The 23,311-nt window shown below is 30.7% G+C and overlaps 1 long non-coding RNA gene across 1 annotated transcript; it reads left to right on the plus strand.

Moving 5' to 3' along the window:
* The first annotated feature begins 820 nt into the window (after nt 1-820).
* Nucleotides 821-13,508, plus strand: LOC124885619. The gene is made up of 4 exons (XR_007042925.1): nt 821-1,170; nt 1,833-1,935; nt 2,065-2,145; nt 13,330-13,508. It is a non-coding gene; the product is annotated as an uncharacterized LOC124885619 (long non-coding RNA).
* The last annotated feature ends 9,803 nt before the right edge of the window (nt 13,509-23,311 follow it).

Raw genomic sequence — 23,311 nt, forward strand, 5'->3', positions numbered from 1 at the left:
ACCTACAGCTGACATGCATTCTATTCAGTACTTCATGCTATTCATTTAGTCAGTTATTACTCCTGGACATGAAACCATGCATATCAGCCTACCTTATTTAGCATACTAGTACATTCAAAGTACTGATCGCATACTCGTTTCTTGTGCTATGATGTATCATTTCATAGGTTCGGATGCTCAACTCTCGGATCGCACATAGACATTCCATATTATTAGCTGTAGCAGTAGTAAGTCCTTATACTTTGAGGACATTGTTTATTTACCTTAGATTATTTATCAGTTCAGTATTTTTCCATTCAGTTGGAGTTAGTTGGGGGTTTGTCCCATCAATTTCACAATCAGTCAGTATAGGCTTTCCATACTAGTACAGACAATTAGATAGTTTTCAGTTTTAAGTTGTCATTATCAGACATTTTAATAGTATTATCTGTATTGTTTTACAGACATTATCAGAATTATGATTTAAAACCTTATGGAATTTCTTAGTTAAATTTTGCATACGATCTTTTGCAATCAGTTTTATTCAGTACTCACAGTAGATACCAGCTCATTGATTAGTTTGTGATCCGTTGGGACTGTAAGCACCGTGTGGCGTCCAGGGTGTACTCTCGAGGCATTACAATACTAACCCATTCTTGTATGTCTGATGTAATTTTGATAAAGTTTGTGTACATGCTCACGATCCCCAACACACTATCCTTTTCTCTATCCTTTCATGTGCAATCACCATCATTACTAGTCTCTTGCTATCTCCTTCTTGCATAAAATAGGCTCTTTCTATCTCAGTTTCATGCCCACGTGTCATGGGTTGGTTCCAACCCTACCCAATTTAAGTTTTCCTAATATTTACTAAAATTATTTTCCTATATAGATAGTCCCTCTGATTTTTGAGATTAGAACTGACTATCTTTGGAAAATAGAAAGATCTGAAAGCTAGCTGGTCCAAGACTTTATCTAAGGCACTGTACCTACTTAAATTAACCTCTCATCTACAAACCATGTGTCACCTTTTTTAGACATATTTTTCTCATATTTTCTTAGTCCTTTGATATTATTTCTGCTTTTTTTCCTTGATTCTTCCTTTTTTCATTATCCCTCATCTTGCGTTAAGTGATGTCATCCTCCGACCTTTTTTCCATGGAAGTGAATGTTGTTGTTGCTCTTACCAAGGTGATTAATGCTAATTTTAATATCGTGGCTTTATATATAGGAGTTCTTAGAGATGTCATAATTCGTTATGTTGCCTCACCTAGGATTCCTACTGTGGATAAAATCAACCTTTTTTGCTTCCACTGATGATAATCTCTTTAGTCCTTTTTCTATATTTGAAGATGATACTAAGCCTCTGGTGGACTTAGACATTCCCTGGTGGACTTAGTGGCTCCCTAACATCTCACCTTTAAGGATGAGGTTCAAACACCATATATTCAAGATCATTCATCCTCATTGCAAAACTACTCCATTGTCTACTTTATGTCCCCAGTAGACAAAAACTCTATTAAGAATATTGTAGATAATTGTGGGTGGCCGGCTGAGTTATAGTTCTCTCTCGCCTTCTACTAAAAATATCCCCACATTTAAGCCCAGTTACTTGAGGGTCTGCACCTACCCTTTTGCCATGGGTCTTGGTAATAAATACATTATTTTTTTCATCCTTTGCCTCTGTAGGGCTTACAGAATCTCTTTTGTTTAGGTAGCTCCCACAGTACAAAGAGTTATTTTATGTCTCCGTGTTATCACTTGCATCTTGCGGTTGGATTTTATCTTGATTATTTTATAGGTTTGTACGCCCTTTGAATTATCCTTGAACTTACTATCAAATTTTGTGGCAGCTAGGTTGTGCTCTCAGACCTCGAATGAAACTACTCGCCGGTAGCAAGATAAGTACATGTTATCAGCTTAGATTTGCTTCCATGTAAGCCTTATCTTTTGGAGGTATAGAAATATCATAGTAAGCCCTCCGTTGTCTTTTTATTATGAAGATTTATGCCTCAGTACCTTTCTTACTTTGTCCATATTGCATTCAAAGCCTGAATTGTAACCTCTGTGGGGATCCTTTCCTAGATTTGGAAGATCCTTGGGTCTGCGTGCTCGAAAGAGTGTACTATATTTCTACCTATAAAGTATGGATCTCTAAGGATCACGGTATGTGTGTTTCCTTATTCTTTATATCCTAAGCTTTAGTTTCAACATTAATCATTTTCTTTATTTAGAAATCAACGTTGGCTTTGTTGTGCTTCATTACCATAATTTTTTAACGCTTGTGGGGTCTGAACATACACTTGATAAACAACTTGAAGGAAATGGGAAGCCATCTTAGTCAGGCCCTCAGCCAAAAAAAATGAAATTGACAGAGGCTCCATACTTGGTAATAAAAAACCAAGAACTAGCAAGTCTATAATTCGATTTGAGGAGACGGTGGCTTGTGAGGTTATGATTGTTGTTGGTGCCCTAAAGACCCGGTCTCTTGTGATGCATCCATTAATGCCAACTATTGATTTCATTACAGTCGAATAAACATCCGTGGTAAGGAATACTGATATTATTAGTAGTAGTTCTCCCTTGTTACGACTCGAGACTATACCGTTGATGTAACATGATACTTAGAGCCACAAAGTGACCCAAGCCAACCCATGGCCTAGCATAATTATAAGCATACTATAAAGATTAACTAAATGGAGACTAACCGAAGTTAAATAACTATAAGTCTAAATTATGATAAATAGATTCTTATAATGATAAACCCAAGTCAACAATGAAATACTAAAACTGAATAAGATTAAATCTGACACTTTGTCTAAAAGTCTCTACTAGTAGATGAGTTACTGGGACAAGTCCTCAGCTAACTTTAAATGTTTGAAACAAAACTACTAGAAGAATATTATAAAATCTATGTTCTTGGATGATGAGGACTCACCATTGATAATTATTGGAGTAGTACTAGAACATGATAATCGTGATGATGGGATTGCGTGCCCAAGCCTATATCATAAGATGATACAATGCAAAAAAAAAGGTATGCAATAAATACTTTGAATGTACTGAACATGTAAGATATGTAAGATATGAAGTAAAAATAATCATGTTGAAATAATGATACATGATACTAAATGCAAACTAAGTGCAAAATTGTACTAATGCACAATGACCTATAATAACAAACATATTTTTTATAATAACATGCATAGATACTGATATTCAAGGATATTTAAAAAAACCATAATAAAATGCAAGTAAAACTAAATTGAGGGTTACAACTAAGCTGAATCTGACACTGTGGGCGAGTCTGTTAAACAACATAAATTATGTGAGATAAATATGGAGTTTGATATATATGTCCCATGAAGAGGACCTAATATACCTCCCTAACGGTATAATCCATAGCTGGCATGATCACTAAATTGATGCACAAATTGGGATGGGTAAATAAACCTATGATGGAATATAGTTCTAGGACTTTGGGTGAAACTGGGCCTAGTCTAACTTGATACCAAGTACTACTCTCAAATTTATATATATATATATATATATATATATATATATATATATATATATATATTAGTTCAGAACCTGTCATTCTGAAAGCATTTTAAAAATTTGTATACTGAAACTAATCATGTTGGTACATACTAAAACTCTAATAATATGAAAACATACTTTAAATATATAATTGACGTCTATGAATTTTACTTGAAATCATGATAAGTACCAATTCATGAGGCTCTAGGTCATGCAAGATACTCAAACCATGTAAAAAGGTGTAATATAATGTAAACATTATGAGAGTACTGAACTTGAAGGAAATTCATAAAATGAATAGTTACCCTAGAATCATAATATAAGGACTTGAAGCTTTAAACTGAGTTTATTTAGGACACAAGAGTAGAAGGACATCCATTGTTGAAATCCTGCATACTTGGACAAAGTTTCTTGCCAAGAAAGCTTTAAAATTTTTAACTTGAATAGAACCTTAGGTTTTTTCCTTTGAGAGAGATTAATCACCTTTTAATTTTATTTTCTAAGTGTTTGATAATAGTGAGGGGGGAAGAAATGACTAAGTCCCTTTAACCTCTTCCTAATAAGCCTTAAATGACATAGTATAGGGAGTTGCAGAGAGGGAAAAATAGAAACACCCTTAATAAAACATTACTAATTTTTTTGAAACAGTTATCATGGATCTCCCCTACGGATCATATTATCTGACCACGACTCGTGGTTGAGCTCAGGAAGACTAGACTAGTTCACTACCTTAGGAGCACATTTTGGCCTCACGACTCATAGGATCTACCTAGAAGTCATGGTTTAGACTCATGGCCACTAAGAAGAAAATATGAACTCTCAGGTTCCTTAACAGATTGAGACGTCAGATGACTCATGTATTGTCCTAATGACTCGTTCCCTTTTGTCATTTCCATTGAAATAAAAATTACATATTTCAAGAATCTTGGTTTATTTCTCATAATGGTTCACTCTATGAGTCATAGGATGTAACGCCTCAAAATCTGAGTTCCCAGGACGTCATATGGTGCTCCGAAATACAAGTAGTCCTGAGCTAACTCTGGCTGCTTTCTACTAGGTTTGGATCTCAAAATAGGGGAAATGGATATGAAATCATAATAAATGTGAAAAATCTTATTTGAAACATACTAAAAGTCTTTGTAAAACACTACTGAAGAATCTAAATATTGAATCAAATGTTTAAAACTGAATCTAGTAGTCCGACAAGCCTCTACTGACTGAATCTAGAGAGAGTCACTGGGACAGGCCCCATCTGACTCAAACTGTCTTAAAGGAATACGAAAACATCTATTAATAAACTAAAAATATGAATAACTATGTCCCCGAACTATGAGGACTCACCAACTGCAGAGATGTAGATGAGATGCCCAGAAATGACTCGCGCTGCTAAGGCTAAGCACCTGAACCTACATTATGAGACAATGTATCACATAGACATATATATGGATCAGTACTTTGATGATGTACTGAGCATATGGAGGTGAATGCCATAAATGAGCAATATCTTCATAATTTATAAAATCATGCATGTTAAATGTAAATGACTCACAGACGCTTGAGTAAATCTGAAATCTGAAGATCATAAATCATAAATAATAAAGCATATACTGTAAATCGTGGGAGCCATTACACTTTGTTCTGAAATATTTATTCTGTTCTTATTCTCAAATCATATGGGCTAAGTAAAACCTGAAAACTTATTCTGCAAGAAAATTCTTTCAAAGCTTTAGGGAGGTTCTCTTAACCGATATAAATCATGTGAGATACATGAAGTCCAACGTCTTGTCCTCTTAAAGAAACCTCACATTGGGGTGAGGTGTCATACTCTTGCCAGGAGTATAACCTAATCCATGTGATCGATCACAAGCTAAATCTGTCATCCATATAGAAATGGGAATAATCTCAATTAGTACCTACGTTGGCTCATAGTTTTATGGAAGATAAGGCACGCTTCCCGCTTGGTGCTAAATACTACTCCCTTTTAAATCTATATGCTCAAACCATTGGAAATTCACTTTTCAAAACTAGCATAAGGATTTATATAAAAAACCAGTTATGCATTTATCTGCATAAATCTGTAAATAAATTTATTCCAAATTCTATAATCTGTAATAATCTGTTGTGGATTCCAAAGCTATACCAATGATCGAAAGATCAAAGCTTTACTGAAAATCTGTAAATAATCTGCTCATAGGATGCCTAAAGCATCATCTTTCTTGAAGTACTAATACTCAATCTTAGGATAAATAACCCATGCATCAATCTCATGTTAAATCATCATAATAATCATGCTTAATAATGTAAATATTGATAAAACAACTCAAAATCTGGAAATTTTAGCAATATGCATGAAAAATATAACATAATCATGGAATTCAACTTCTAAATCATTGAAAATATCATAAGCTTGTAAATAACAATAATGGGTGTAAACCCTAGCTTGAATTTCATGAAAAATCGTATAAAATTCTGTAAATTTGTAATTAAAAGTAAGTTTTGGGCACAAGAATGATAGGATTATCCTTGTTGAAAAATCCCACATACCTTAATTAGTGATATTTGATAAAAAAAACTTGAACCTTGGATTCTTATTGATGCTTTAGAGATGAATTCTTAGAGCCCTTGTGTTGGGAATCCTCAATCTTGAATTTCTTTGGAGAAATAATGGAGGAATTTGGATTTCTTGAGGAGAAAGTTTGATGAGTTGGTTTTGCTTGAGAGAGATTTGATGAAAAGTGGATGTAAAGTGCTTTGGATGGGTTTAATTCATTGTTTAAGATGGATTAGGGGCTAGGAGAATACCAAAGTGCCCCTATTAAACTTTAATTCAAAACTGAAAAACGACCCAAAAATCCTGATTTGACCTGCCACCGCGACGCGCCACTATCGCGGTAGCTTACTGAAAATCGACGATTGGGAAAATGGGAATCCCCGCAATGCAGATCTATTGTGTTGTGTAACTGAATTTTGACAATTGGAACCTGGAACTTCAATGCAACACATCACCATTGTGGTGCCCTATAGAAATATTGTTTTGGCCTTCGGCACGACGTGCCACTATAGCATTGGACTACTAGAAATTGACAAATGGAAATGGACCTCTCTGCGACGCGCCAATATCACAGAGGTCCACTGGAAAATGACAATTATGAATTTAACCACCTCTGCGACGCAGTGACTGCCCAAATCATTGTACTTTATGACTAAAACTTAAATCGCCATAGCTTCTTGCCCGATTATCGGAATTTAAGAGAATCTTATATCGTTGGAAAGCTTATTCAATTTTCCACACAATAGAAATCCTAAATATGGAAAATTCTATATGAAATAAATGTTATTCATTTTGAATGTTATCCCTTAACATTCTAGAAATGAATTTAGGCTAGGAAAAGTATGGGGTATTACAATATCTCCCCGTTGGAACATTTGTCCTTGAATGTGGCTAGATAAGCTGAGGATACTGAGGAATCTAAGGCTATAAGCTATCACGCACAACTGAAATAAACTAAAAAACTGAATCTAAATTATTCTGAGCTTCTGAGTAATTCTATAAGTGCATGAAATTACATGAGGACAACTATATAGTTGAATATATATAATTAGAAAAGAATTGAATCAAGGAAGAGTATTACCTTTGGCAAAATCTGAGTTTGCGGAGAAAAGGTGGGGATACTTGGCTCACATATCTTCTTCTACTTCATAAGTGGCACCCTCAACCGACTGATTCCGCCAAAGAACTGTGACCAAGGAAACTTCTTTGTTCCTTAGTCTACGGATCTGATGATCTAAAATCTCAATTGGAATCTCTTCTTATGAAAGGTTGTTCTGAATATCTGAGCTTTCTAAAGGAACTACGACAGTCGAGTCGCTGATGCATTTTTTAAGCATAGATACATGGAATACAGAATGAACGGCTGACAAGTATGCGGGCAAATCAAGCTCATAAGCTAATCTCCCAACACGACTCAGAACTCCATAAGGGCCAACATACCGGGGATTAAACTTTCCCTTTTCGCCAAATCTCTTCACCCCTTTCATGGGTGAAATTTTTAAATACACTAAATCACCAACCTCAAACTCGAGGTCCCTTCTTCTCACATCTACATATAATTTTTGATGACTCTGCATTATTTTCAATCTTTCTCTAATCAACTTAACTTTCTCCATAGCTTCAAACACTGCATAAGGCCCAAGCAAAGCGGCCTCACCCACTTCAAACCAACCTATAGGTGATCTATATTTTCTCTCATAAAGAGCCTCAAACGGGGCCATCTGTATGCTAGAATGGTGACTGTTGCTATAAGTGAACTCAATCAATGGCAAATGCTCATCCTAACTACCTTTGAAATCAAGAGTGCATTTTCTCAACATATCTTCTAGAGTTTGGATGGTCCTCTCTACTTGACCATCTGTCTGAGGGTGAAAAGCTGAACTAAGATGAACTTGGGTACTAAGACCCTTCTGAAAAGATCTCCAAAACTGGGAAGTGAACTGAGTACCTCTATCTGAAATGATAGACAAAGAAACTCCATGCAATCTGACTAACTCTCAGATATACAACTTAGCATAATCTTCAGCTCTATAAGACGTATGAACTGGCAAGAAATGCGCTGAATTAGTCAATCCATCTACAATAACCCAAATCAAATCATGCTGACGACGCGAATGGGGTAAACCAGTCACAAAATCCATATTCACCTCTTCCCACTTCCAAGTGGGAATAACTAACTCTTGTAACGAACCACCAAGTCTATGGTTCTCTACCTTAACCTATTGATAAGTTGCACACCTAGCCACAAACTCAGCTATATCTCTTTTCATAACACTCCACCAATAGATTTTTTGCAAGTTGCGCTACATCTTGGTAGCACCGGATGAATAGAATAACGCGCACCAAGGAAATTCAATCTTGATGCTCTTTTATGAGGGATTATATTATGTATGTTTGTCATGGTGAGATCTGGGAGAAAAAGTTGACCACTCTTGAGAGAATTTTAGTCGATCCTTAGGGTTGGGCATTCGGTACTTTGGTTCGGTTCGGTTTTTTTGCTTCGGTTTTTTCGGTTTTCGGTTATGGAATTAGGTGTACCAAAAAACGAACCGAATTAGTTCGGTTCGGTTCGGTTATTTATATTTCAGCTTGGTTTTATTCAATTTAATAATTTCGATTTTTCGGTATCTAGCCTATTTAATGAGCTAAATTATATTTGTAAATCGGACTAGTTTAACTTTCTTACGTTAAAGAAAAATTAATATATTGCAAAGTCTTCTAGGTGACAAATAAAAATAATCACCTCCAATATGCAAAAATCAGATGGAGGACTATATATTAACTTTCGGTTGCAAAAATCGATGAAAGTAACATTCAATTTTGATTGCTAAATATATTTGGATTTGGGGCTTTAGGTTGTAGGCAATAATGGGTTGTAGCTAAAGCCTAATAGCTTATGGGCTTATATATTATAAATATTAAATAATAAATATTATATATATATTAATACTAGAAGTGCAAGGCCCGTTCAGCACGGGCCCAACAATAAAACATGTGGATTGCAATTTTTAGTTTTAGAATTTATGTTGGAGTAGGAAGTTTGAACAGTAGAATGTTTTCATTGGTACAATAAAATATACTTATAAAATATATTTCTGTAAATTTTTTATCAAACTTTTCTTTTGTATATATTCCTTCTATTGAAACGTAGGAGTCATTTGTTATAGTGTATAAATTTTCTTTTTGAATAGAATATATTAGTAATATTTGTATTAGTAATACTTCTATTAGTAAATGGTGGTATTATTTATGTTAACATTAGTTCTTATACATTGTTTAACGTGTTGCATTAAAATTTACCTATTCGATTTTGATTTATTTAAATAAAAGTTTTTTTTTAAAGAATTGCAAATACATTTTAAGATTCATTCGAGATCTAGCACGGGTTCAATATATTAATTTTTATCTCAATTTATATGACACAAATAGAATTTAGATAATCAATCATACTTTTAATAGGTATTTAGATAATTTAATTTGTTAACTATTGTAATTTATAATATTTTTTATGTAATTTTCAAATAATATGTATTATTTTTCTTGTCCAAACTTTTGTGGCATTGATAGTCAATTATATTTTAAAAATAATTTAAGTTTTTAATTATTGTGATTTATAATACTTTTCTTCTATTCCAATTTCAGTGACACTAATATAATTTCAAGAGTCGACCAAATATTTTATATCTTTTAAATCTTTTAAGTTGTTAATTATTGTGATTTCTAGTATTTTTCATGTAATTTTTTTGAAATATATAGCATATTAAATTATTTTTAGATATTTTAAATTGTTAACTATTGTAATTTATAATACGTTTTATATAATTTTTTTTGAATAATATATGCTACTCTCTTTGTTCAGAGTTTTGTGTCGACGATAGCCAATTATATTTTTTAAATAATTTAAATTTTTTATCATTGTTATTTATAATATTTTTCTATTTCTACTTATGTGGAACAATGCTTAAATGACCATAATAATTAATTAGGGGTGATATAATAAAATGTAATTATTATTATTTATTATTTTTATTATTATGTATATATGTGTTGATTCAAGAAGAATTTGGAAATATTTAGAAATATGCTGAATGTTACAAATGTTAATAATCCATTTGGTGCTTCTTGATTTCTGTACATTTATCTCTTGTTTGTTTTTACTCTTTTGCCCTTTAAATACGTTACCCTTCTTGTCCAAATTTTTATGGCATTAATAGTCAATTATGTTTTAAAAATAATTTAAGTTTTTAATTATTGTGATTTATAATAACTTTCTTCTATTCCAATTTCAGTGACACTAATATAATTTCAAAAGTCGACCAAATATTTTATATCTTTTAAATCTTTTAAGTTGTTAATTATTGTGATTTCTAGTATTTTTCTTGTAATTTTTTTGAAATATATAACATATTAAATTGTTTTTAGATATTTTGACTTGTTAACTATTATAATTTATAATACTTTTTATATAATTTTTTTTGAATAATATATGCTACTCTCCTTGTCCAGAGTTTTGTGTCGACGATAGTTAATTATATTTTTTAAATAATTTAAATTTTTTATCATTGTAATTTATAATATTTTTTCTATTTCAACTTATGTGGAACATTGCTTAAATGATCATAATAATTAATTAGGGGTGATATAGTAAAATATAATTATTATTATTATTTATTATTTCTATTATGTGTATGTGTTGATTCAAGAAAAATTTGGAAACATTTAGAAATGTGTTGAATGTTACAAATGTTAATAATACATTTGTAACATTTGGTGCTTCTTGATTTCTCAACATTTATCTCTTATGTGTTTTTACTCTTTTGCCCTTTGAGTATATGTAGCAATTTTTTTTTAAAAATGTCATGAAAATTTTACTCTTTTGACCTTTGAATACGTTCTCTTCTTGTCCAAATTTTTGTGGCATTGATAATCAATTATATTTTAAAAATAATTTAAGTTTTTAATTATTGTGATTTATAATACTTTTCTTCTATTCCATTTTCAGTAACACTAATATAACTTCAAGAGTCGACCAAATATTTTATATCTTTTAAATCTTTTAAGTTGTTAATTATTGTGATTTCTAGTATTTTTCATGTAATTTTTTTAAAATATATAACATATTAAATTATTGTTTTCTATTTCAACTTATGTGGCACAATGCTTAAATGACCATAATAATTAATTGGTGATATATTAAAATTACGGTTGAAGCAGACAAGTCATAAATGTCTATTTTATTTTTTACTTAAATATTATTAATTTTTAATGTATAATAACTTATAATAATTAATTTGTAGCAGTATAATAATTAATTAAGAGTGATATGGTACAATTACGTTTGAAGCAGACATGTCATAAATATCTATTTTTATTTTTTAATTAAATATTATTAATTTTTTAATATATAAATAACTTATAATAATTAATTAGGTGTGATATAATAATTAGTTAGGGGTAATATAGTACAATTACGGTTGAAGCAGGCATGTCATAAATATTTATTTGATTTTTTAATTAAATATTATTAATTTTTAATATATAAATAATTTATAATAATTAATTATATGTGGGCTCCATCATATTCAATAGGAGTAGCATCAATGGCAAAGTGGTAATTTATTGGAATGGCATGAGTTGTAATTAATTCAAAATGGAAGAACTTTTCTTGTAGTTGTTGATAATGTCCAAATATTAAAACACAAAATACAATTTTCCCAAACAAACTAATCTTGCAAAGTATTTTATAGACCTTTGTATCCTAAAACTTTGTTTTAATACCCATAAGCTAACATGTCAAAACCATCATTTCTAATATATAGAAAAAAAGAAAAGAAAAGAAAAGATATAGATATATATATATATATATATATATATATATATATATATAATAGAAAAGAAAAGAAAAATAATATTTTTTAAGTAATTTAAATTTTTAATTATTGTGTAAAACTTTTTCTACTCCAATTTAAGTGACATGATACTTAGATGACCATAATAATTAATTAGAGATGATATAGTAAAACCACGATTGAATATATTAGGAAAAAATTTAAATTAGGTGAAAATGTAATAACAAATAAGAAAGAAAGTAAATTATATGTTTGATATGAAATTAAATAAATGATAAAATTTATTTAATTGCATCAATTATAATTAATTTTTATAATAAATTATCATCCTACTAATCAATTTACTTAAATATATTTGAAATAATTTTATACATAAAAATAAAAAAGATAAATAAGATTGAAAAATAAATGGAAGATAGAGGGCCCATATGTGTGGAAATACGTGTGATGGCATTATGGTAAATTTCTTCAATGGCATTGCTTGTAATTAAAGAGAAAATAATGGGTTTTTATTCGAACTTTTGATGAAGTTCCAAAGTCAAAGCATAAAAAATAACTGAATTGAGCTTATAATTTACTGTAATGACCAAATTACCCCTAGAGAAATTTGTTATATCATTTCCATCCCATGACCAAACCAACTCTTCTATAATATAGAAAAGAAAAGAAATATATATATAATAATTAAAAAAAGTATATTAAAATTTTTTATTTACTTTAGTTTAAACCAAAAACCAAATTACATCAACCTAAAAATCGAAAACTGAACTGAAATATAAAATTTATAAATAAATAAACCAAAACCAAACCGAAAAACCAAAAAAAAAAAACTGAAAAAATGGAATAATTTGATTCGATTCGGTATTCTGGTTTTTCGGTATTTATGCCCACCACTATCAATCCTTATGTGATCAAGAAAGAGATTGACATAGCTTGGTCGGGTGATTCTACTAATGTCTACCCACTTTACGATCATGTCATAGTGGCTTCCTCTATTGATGGCATGAACCCAAGCAACGAATTCAATGAGCCGCCGACTCGCAAGTCAGGCTTCCCTAAAGGACAAGCCTTTTCGAGAACATTTTTCCTTTTGTTCCAAGGACCTTGATATCTTTTAAGTTGTATCCCCCTTTATATTAAGTTGAGAATTGCTTTGCTTTATTAGACTACGCTACGTTGTACGATGTGAACTACTTTTAAATTTTTTGTAGTAGTTTTTGTCTTCTTTTTTCTTTCATCTATATATTTATATGTATATATGTACATATATTCCTGGTGGTTTGTCCACCTAGAGTGAGCTCGTTTTGTATTAAAATCCATTGTTATTCCTATGTATCAATTTGATGGTTAGTCGTGGATGGTAATTGATTTTTTATTATAGCATTTTCACTGAATCCATCTCTTTTGCAGGAGGTGGGGCTCCACATAGTAAGGTCATGAAACATCAAAGTGGGTGTGATCATTTCTCGCTTGCTTCATTGATTGTATAATAATATATTCTATTTATTATGGAGGTAGATTTACCAATCAGTATGAAAACATTATAACTCTTCTTAATGGTTTAAAATGCAAACATTTAGGAGAATTTAGATGGTATAAAGACACCTTTCTTAGTAGGGTTATGGATTTACCCGAAAGTAAGTATGACTATTGGAAAGCTAAATTCATTGATGGTCTTCCACCTTTATTTGCTGAAAGAGTTAGAGAATCACTTAACGGATCTTATGGCGAGGCTCAGTACTCAAAAAAAACTTATGGTCAGCTTATTGTAGCTTGTACTCAAGAAGCCTTAGCCCTTTGCAACGAGTTAAAATTAGCCGGACAGATTAAGCTCGATAAACTCAGAGAAAAATCCCAATTAGGAGATTTTTGTGAACAATTTGGTATGGATAAACCATTAGCAAGAAAAACCCAAAGATATTCTAAGCCTGATAAATCCTATAGAAATAAACGCTCTAGGCATAGAACCAAAGAAGAAGGTAAAACTAGAAAATCCTGAAAGTCTACCAGATTTACGAAAAATAGATCAAAAAGAGAGTTAGCAAAAATCAAGTGCTATAGGTGCAACCAATATGGTCATATAGCTCCAAACTGCAAGTTACAAAAACTCAAGTCCTTAGGACTTTCTGAAGAAATGCATGACCAAGTTTATAATTTATTATATACCTCTGATTCTATATCTGAAAATGATTTTGAACTACCTAATTCTGATAGTGAACCCGATTAGGTTAATAAATGCAATGATTGTGATAATGATATTTGTAACTGTGATGAAATGGTGTATAAACTTCAAGTGCAATTTGAAGATCTTGATTTAAATATTCAAACTCTTACTTCTGATAATGTCCTTGAATTGCTGAAAGAAGTTACTGTTGAAAAACTTCGTAAAAAAATCATTAATTTTGCTACTCAAAAAACTTCTACTAATACTTCAAGTATTTCTAAAGATAATTCTTATGATAATTATCATATGTGCTGAGGTTAATTGACGTCTTGCGTTGAGTAAAACTCCAGGTAGAGATACTACCTTTGATGATTTAAAAATCAAAGTTGAAAAATTAAAGAAAGAAATTATTTCTTTAAAACAAAATCAGATGATCTCCGATCATAGGATTTTTAAAATTGAAGAAAAGATTCCTGACATTCCTGAAAATATTATTTCTTTTACTTCAAAAGGAAAAGAAAAGGATTTTAAAAACTCTGAAGATTCTGAAATAGATAAACTTATTCCAAAAGAAGATTTAAAAAGGGATTATTTCTTAGGAATGATGCAACTAGTTACTGCTCATAAATGGTATATAAATTGCACTATTCTGATAAATAAGGAATTTTCTATCACTAATATTGCTATGATTGATAGTGGTGCTGATGTCAGCTGCATTCAAGAAGGATTAATTCCAACACAGATATTTTGAAAAAACTACTCACATAATTAAATATGCATCTGGTCATACTCTTGACATCAACCATAAATTGTCGAATACTCATATATGTCGAAATAAAGTCTACATTCCACATTTCTTCTTTTTGGTAAAAAACCAGTTATATCCTCCTATTATTTTAGGAACACCTTTTATAAATGTTATTTATCCTTATACACATATTGATGTGAATGGTTTTAAGGCTACTTATAAAAATAAACAAATCTCTTATCCTTTTGCTACTGATCCTATAACACGAGATATAAATGCTCTTATTAGTATGAAGCAAAAGCAAATCAACTTTTTACAATTAGAACTGATGAGTATTAATATTTTTGATACTTTAAAATCAGTGAAGGTCCAAGAAAAAATAAAAATAATTTCTAATCAATTGATTGTTGATATTTGTGCAGATCATCCAAATGCTTTCTGGAACCGAAAGAAGCATATTGTTTCTCTTCCTTATGAAAATGACTTCAGTGAAGAAAAAATTCCCACAAAATCTCGACCTTGATAAATGAATATAGAGTTAGTAGAATTCTGTAAAACAGAGATTGATAGTCTTTTGCAAAAGGGTCTTATAAAACCTTCAAAGTCCCCTTGGTCTTGTACTGCTTTTTATGTCAATAATGCTGCTGAAAAAGAACAAGGTATGCCTCGATTAGTCATAAACTATAAACCTCTGAATAAAGTTTTAAAATGGATTAGATATCCTATACCGAATAAAAAAGACTTACTTTGTAGATTATATGATGCTAATATATTCTCTAAATTTGATTTAAAATCTGGTTATTGGCAAATCCAAATTGATAAAGAACATACTTATAGAACTGCTTTTAATGTCCCCTTTGGACAGTATGAATGGAATGTTATGTCATTTGGTTTAAAAAATGCTTCTTCTGAATTTCAAAAAATTATGAATGACATTTTCAATCCCTATATGGATTTTATCATTGTCTATATTGATTATATTTTAGTATTTTCAAAAACCCTTGAATCTCATTTTAAACATCTGCATATGTTTAAACAAATAATTATACAAAATGGCTTGGTAATCTCCAAACCAAAAATAAGCTTATTCTAGACAAATATTAGATTTTTAGGACATAATATTTCTCAAGGTTCTATTGAGCCTATACAAAGAGCTCCAGAATTTGCTAAAAAATTCCCTGATATTATTACTGATAAAAAACAGCTGCAAAGGTTCCTTGGTAGTCTTAATTATATTTTTCCTTTTTATGAAAATCTGTCTAGAGATTTAGCTCCTTTGTATGATAGACTAAAAAAGGATTACAAAACGCCTTGGACTCAAGTCCACATTGATTTGGTAAAATTGATTAAAAAATGAGTTCAAACTCTTCCTTGTACATCTCTTGCAAACCCTAACTGGTTAAAAATCATTGAAACTGATGCTTCAAATATTGGGTGTGGCAGAATACTTAAACAAGTTAATACCCATACAAAAATAGAATGTTTGATTAGATTTTATTTTGGTAAATGGACTGAAAGCCAGAAAAAATACGCCACAATAGCCCATGAAATGCTAACTATTATAAAATGTGTTTTAAAATTTCAAGATGAATTGTATGATCAAAAATTCATAATCAGAACTGATGCTTAATCCGTTAAATTTATGTTTAACAAGGACTTTAAAAGTGATGCCTCTAAATTAATATTTGCAAGATGGCAAGCTCAATTAACCCCTTTTGATTTTGAAATACAATATAAGAAGGGTAGTGAAAATTCTTTGCCTGATTTTCTATCTCGAGAATATCTAATCAATTAACATGAATGTTTACACGTACTTCCTCCCTGAGAAAACTATAATTACTATTATCAAATGCATTCCTTTAAATGAAGATATTCATTTTCTTATCTTAGAAAATCTAGTTCGTGGAATAATAGAAGAAGAATTATTCCTTAACCACGATGAATTTCTTGATAATGAGATTTATTGGTTTGATATTGACTTAAGTGATTAATATTCATAGGATTAAAAGATTTAATGAAGTTCTTTCTACACTTCTTCTCTCAAAAGTTCTTAATCACCTTTATAAAGGCAACTCCTTTAAATACGGACATGCACATGCTCATACTTCGAAAAGTCATTAATGATCTTATCACAAAGGACACACTTTATGAAGATCTCTTTGAATATATGTCATGGTATGCTAATCAAATTCCTAATTATTGATGCAGAATAGATCCTCCTTGGCAAATAGCCAAAGGAAGAGGAACATAGTTAAGACTTTTTTCTTCAACCAAAATTGATTTTTTGGGAGTTTTTTCATATTCAGTAATTTTCTTGATTATTTCCTCTCTTTGATCATGACCATAAGTGAGTTTGGTTTCTGGATCTTTTCGAAGCAATTTGTCCCAAAAATTATAATAGAATATTCGGTATAAGGCAGAAATTTGTTGAGTGTCATAGCCTATTTCTACTGACCATCGATGGATCCAAGGAATAGAGAATTCTACGTAGAAATACATCTGATCAATAGTATCGATCTTACAAATATGATCTGAAAGATATAATTCTGTTAAGGAAGGGGAGGATTTTTTCCATGAATAATACAGAGAAGAATATTGTAGAGGTAATATTTTGACTGTAGGTCCATGTTGAGTCCACCATTGAATAAAACAATTTGGAATAGGCTTTTCAAATACTTTAGCACAAATTTTTATAAACCAAGTGTGTTTGTGCTTATAATTATTATAATATAATACTTGAGAAAAGGCTTTAATATAATCCCAGTAGGTGAAATTGGCAAGTGTTTGTCCCATTGGCCCCATTGGCATAGATCGTTGAGTCATTGACGAAATACCCCATTCTTCAATAGGAATAAGTTTTTTAATTACCATTTTGGAGTATCCATGTACTCCAGGAGTAGTTTCTCCGAGGGGGCTGTGATCAAAAGTTGCACTGAATGTTTGCACTAATATATGTTCATAATAAGTCCGGGTTTTATATGATTCGCCAGTAAAATATACGTTGGCAGTAAGATAATTTTTAAGTATTCGCCATGCTTCTTCAGAATTTTCTTGACCAGGAATATGCTGATTTTTAATATATAATATAAGTTCTCTAGCATCCAATTTTTCATATGAAGGCTTATCTTCAGAATTTTCTTGAACTATGGACGCAATAGAATCTGCAGTTTTTTGTTGATCTAATAGATAAGATTGCAGTTGTTTATATAACGGATGATTTTCAGGAATATCTTCTAAATGCACGGAAGATCCAATATTCAGAGTTTTGAATGATGATGATTCATCTTGAGGAATTTTTGAGTTAATTAAAGTTCTATTTCCTCGTTGTAATATAGGAAAATTAGAACTTGCAGAGCTATATGCAGAATTTCTTCGATCAAAATATGAAGGGTTTGTTCGTCCTCCTTGATATGAAGAGTTTTGACTCCTTCCACCCCTTCTTCTTCCTTTGGCTATTTGCCAAGGAGGATCCATACTGCATCAATAATCAGGAATTTGATCAGCATACCATGACATATATTCAAAGAGATCTTCATAAAGTGTGTCCTTTGTGATAAGATCATCAATGACTTTTCGAAGTATGAGCATGTGTAGGTCCATATTTAGAGGAACTGCTTTTATAAAGGTGATTAAGAACTTTTCAAAGAAGAAGTGTAGAAAGAACTTCATTATATCTGTAAACATTAATCACTTAGGTCAATATCAAACCAATAAATTTCATTTTCAAGGAATTCGTCGTGGTTAAGGAATAAATCTTCTTCTATTAGGCTATGAATTAAATTTTCTACGATAAGAAAATGAATATCTTCGTTTAAAGAAATGCATTTGATAATAGTAATTATAGTTATCTCAGGGAGGAAGTACGTGTAAAAATTCATGTTAGATATTCGCAAGATAGAAAATCAGGCTAAGAATTTTCACTACCTTTCTTATATTGTATTTCATAATCAAAAGGGGCTAATTGAGCTTGTCATCTTGCAAATATTAATTTAGAGGCATCATGTTTAAAGTATTTGTTAAACATAAATTTAACGGATTGAGCATCATTTCTAATTATAAATCTTTGATTATACAAATCATCTTGAAATTTTAAAATACATTTTACAATAGTTAACATTTCATGGGCTACTGTGGCATATTTTTTCGGACTTTCAATCCATTTACCAGAATAAAATCTAATCAAACATTTTGTTTTTGTATGGGGATTAACTTGTTTAAGAATTTCGACATACCCAATATTAGAAGCATCAGTTTCAACTATTTTTAACCAGTTAGGGTTTGCAAGAGATGTACAAGGAAGATTTTAAACTCGGTTTTTAATTAATTTTACTAAATCAGTGTGGACTTGAGGCCAAGACGTTTTGTGATCCTTTTTAAGTCTAACATATAAAGGAGCTAAATCTCTAGACAGATTTTTATAAAAAGAGGAAATATAATTAAGACTACCGAGGAATCTTTGAAGTTGTTTTTTATCAGTAATAATATCAGGGAATTTTTTAGCAAATTCAAGAACTCGTTGTATAGGCTCAATAGAACCTTGAGAAATATTATGTCCTAAAAATCTAATATTTGTCTAGAATAAACTTATCTTTGGTTTGGATATGACCAAGCCATTTTGTATAATTATTTGTTTAAACATATGCAAATGTTTAAAGTAAGATTCAAGGGTTTTTGAGAATACCAAAATATCATCAATATAGACAATGATAAAGTTCATATAGGGATTAAAAATGTCATTCATAATTTTTTGAAATTTGGAAGGAGCATTTTTAAACCGAATGGCATAACATTCCATTCATATTGTCCAAAAGGGACATTAAAAGCAGTTCTATAAGTATGTTCTTTATCAATTTGAATTTGCCAATAACTAGATTTTAAATCGAATTTAGAGAATATATTAGCATCATATAATCTGGAAAGTAAGTCTTTTTTATTTGGTATAGGATATCGAATCCATTTTAAAACTTTATTCAGAGGTTTATAGTTTATGACTAGTCGAGGTACTCCTCGTTCTTTTTCAGCAGCATTATTGACATAAAAAGCAGTGCAAGACCAAGGGGATTTTGAAGGTTTTATAAGACCCTTTTGCAGAAGACTATCAATCTCTGTCTTACAGAATTCTACTAACTCTGTATTCATTTGACAGGGTCGAGATTTTGTTGGAATTTTTTCTTCACTGAAGTTATTTCATAAGGAAGAGAAACAATATGTTTCTTTCAGTTTCAGAAAGCATTTGGATAATCCTCACAAATATAAATAATCAATTGATTAGAAATTATTTTTATTTTTTCTTAGACTTTTACTGATTTTAAAGTATCAAAAATATTAATATTTATTAGTTCTAATTGTAAAAAATTAATTTGCTTTTGTTTCATACTGATAAGGACATTTATATCTCTTGTTACAGGATTAGTAACAAAAGGATAAGAGATTTGTTTATTCTTATAAGTAGCCTTAAAATCATTTACATCAATATGTGTATAAGGATAAATAACATTTATAAAAGGTGTTCCTAAGATAATAGGAGGATATAACTGATTTTTTACCAGAAAGAAAAAATATGGAATGCAGACTTTATGTCAACATATATGAGTATTTGGTAATTTATAGTAGATATCAAGAGTATGACCAGATGCAGACTTAACTATGTGAGTAGTTTTTTCAAAATATCTAGTTGGAATTAGTCCTTCTTGAATACAGCTAACATCAACACCACTATCAATCATAGAAATATTAGTGATAGAAAATTCCTTATTTATCAGAATAGTGCAATTTACATACCATTTATGAGCAGTAACTATTTGCATCATCCCCAAGAAATAATCCCTTCTTAAATCTTCTTTTGGACTAAGTTTATCAATTTCGGAATTTTCAGAGTATTCAAAATCCTTTTCTTTTCCTTTTGAAGTAATAGAACTTTAAGGGATGTCAGGAATCTTTTCTTCAATTTTCAAAATTCTATGATCGGAGATCATCTGATTTTGTTTTAAGGAGACAATTTATTTTTTTAATTGTTCAACTTCGATTTTTAAATCATTAAAGGTAGTATCTCTACCTGGAGTTTGACTCAACGCAAGACGTCGATTAACCTCGGCTAAGGAATACGGCATGTGATAGTTATCATAAGAGTTATCTTTAGAAATACTAGTATTAGTAGAAGTTTTTTGAGTAGCAAAATTAATGATTTTTTCACAAAGTTTTTCATCAGTAACTTCTTTCAGCAATTCAAGGACATTATCAATAGTAAGAGTTTGAACATTTAAATCAAGATCTTCAAATTGCGCTTGAAGTTTATACATTATTTCATCACAATTACAAATATCATTATCACAATCATTGCATTTATCAACCTGATTGAGTTCACTATCAGAATTTGGTAATTCAAAATCATTTTTAGATGTAGAATTAGATTCGGAATCAGAGGTATATAATAAATTATAAACCTGGTCATGAACTTCTTCAGAAAGTCCTAAGAACTTGAGTTTTTGTAATTTGCAGTTTGGAACTATATGACCATATTGGTTACACTTATAGCACTTAATTTTTGCTAACTCTCTTTTTGATCTATTTTTCGTGAATTTGGTAGACTTACGAAAGGATTTTCTAGTTTCACGTTCTTCTTTGGTTTTATGCCTAGAACGTTAATTTCTATAGGATTTATCAAGCTTGGAATATCTTTGGTTTTTCTTGCTAAGGGTTTATCCATACCAAATTGTTCACAAAAATCTCCTAATTGGGATTTTTCTCTGAGTTTGTCAAGCTTAATCTGTCTAGCTAATTTTAAATCGTTGCAAAGGGCTAAGCCTTCTTGAGTACAAGCTACAATAAGCTGACCGTAAGATTTTTTTGAATACTGGACTTCGCCATAAGATCCTCTAAGTGATTTCCTAACTCTTTCAGCAAATAAAGGTGGAAGGTCATCAATGAATTTAGCTTTCCAATGGTCATACTTACTTTCGGGTAAATCCATAACCCTACTAAGAAAGGTGTCTTTATACCATCTAAATTCTCCTAAGTGTTTGCATTTTAAACCATTAAGAAGAGTTCTAATGCTTTCATATTGATTGGTAAATCTTCCTCCAAAATGTTCAATAATTGTAAGCATAAGGGTATAGACAGCATCTGATCGTCCTGCCCAAAGTGGTCGTCCTAGATTATCTTTTCCAGGTTTATCATTGGTGGCATTAAAAATAGCCTCGCATTTATCATCGTCTAAGAAATTATCCCACCAGCCTCGAAGTTGGCCAGTAAATCCCGCAACAATCATTTTACAAATTGTTGGGTCAGTACGATTGGCCCGATTCTCTGCTGAAGCAGTGGCTGTGGCAATAGTAGCATACATGGACATCCGATGGATAAGAATAGAGATCTGTCTATCTGATAATCCGTCAATATTCCATTCATAAATAGCTTCTCCACTATAAGAAGTATTTGTTTGATTTCAATCTCTTTCTTCTATCAGAACATCTTGAAGAGTTGGACGTGGATAATATGCAGTAGACATACGGAGAATATCAGCGTATTTTTTTCCCGATTGTTTTTTAATCATACCTTTTAGCTTATTTAGCTCGGAAGAGATTATATCTCCAGTATTTTGAGTAGACTCAATATTATCCGCAAAATTAGACTCGAGTTTTTGCACAAAATCATCAGAAATATTAAGAGGTTGAATGTTTAAATGAGAGAACTTTTTATCTAAGAGTTTTTCTAATTGGTCTAATTGAGAAACCTTTTCAAATCCTTATATTTCAGGAGGTCTTTGGATACAAGGTTTAGATAAAATATATCCTTCTTCTTCTTTGTTTTCGGAAGTAGAAAGAATGTTAGAGGAATTCATCTGCGGGCTAAGTTTGTTAACTAATCAATTAATTCGTCATGTTTTTTATCAAGAGAGGAAATATGTTCTCCTAAAACTTTAACATAAAGACTCAAATAATTATTTTGGGCGATAAGGTTATTTATTTCAGAAACAGTAATTTTTCCCACATCTTCACTTACAAATTTTTGAAAAGCAGAAAAAGTCATTCCATTATTATTGGGTAATATAAAGGAAGACTGAAGAGGATTTAGTGCCTGAGTAATTGTACCATCAGAATTTTGATAAGATCTTTCAATTATTTTGATATATGACGGCACATATGAAGACATAAATCATGGTACAAAAAAAATAATATTATTATGCAAGACACATATTTCATAGAATTCTTCGAAAATATTTCGTAATTCATCAGGATTATAAGTCTCGAAAAAACATGTCCTAAAGGTTTTCCATTTTTCAGAAAAAAATTCTTTTTGAATATATTTTCTTGCCTGAGAACCAGGACTAAAATCAATAAGTTGTGTCATCATAGTTAAACAGAATTGATATCAAAATCCATCTCAGATGGGGTAGGATTTTCATTATCAAAATCTTGAACTATATTAGTTTTAGAGTTGATTTTTATCTTTTTTACACCTAAAGGTGTAGAAAAGATAAAAAT

The sequence above is a fragment of the Capsicum annuum genome, chromosome 7 (genome assembly GCF_002878395.1).
Source record: "Capsicum annuum cultivar UCD-10X-F1 chromosome 7, UCD10Xv1.1, whole genome shotgun sequence".
NCBI classification, from domain to species: domain Eukaryota; kingdom Viridiplantae; phylum Streptophyta; class Magnoliopsida; order Solanales; family Solanaceae; genus Capsicum; species Capsicum annuum.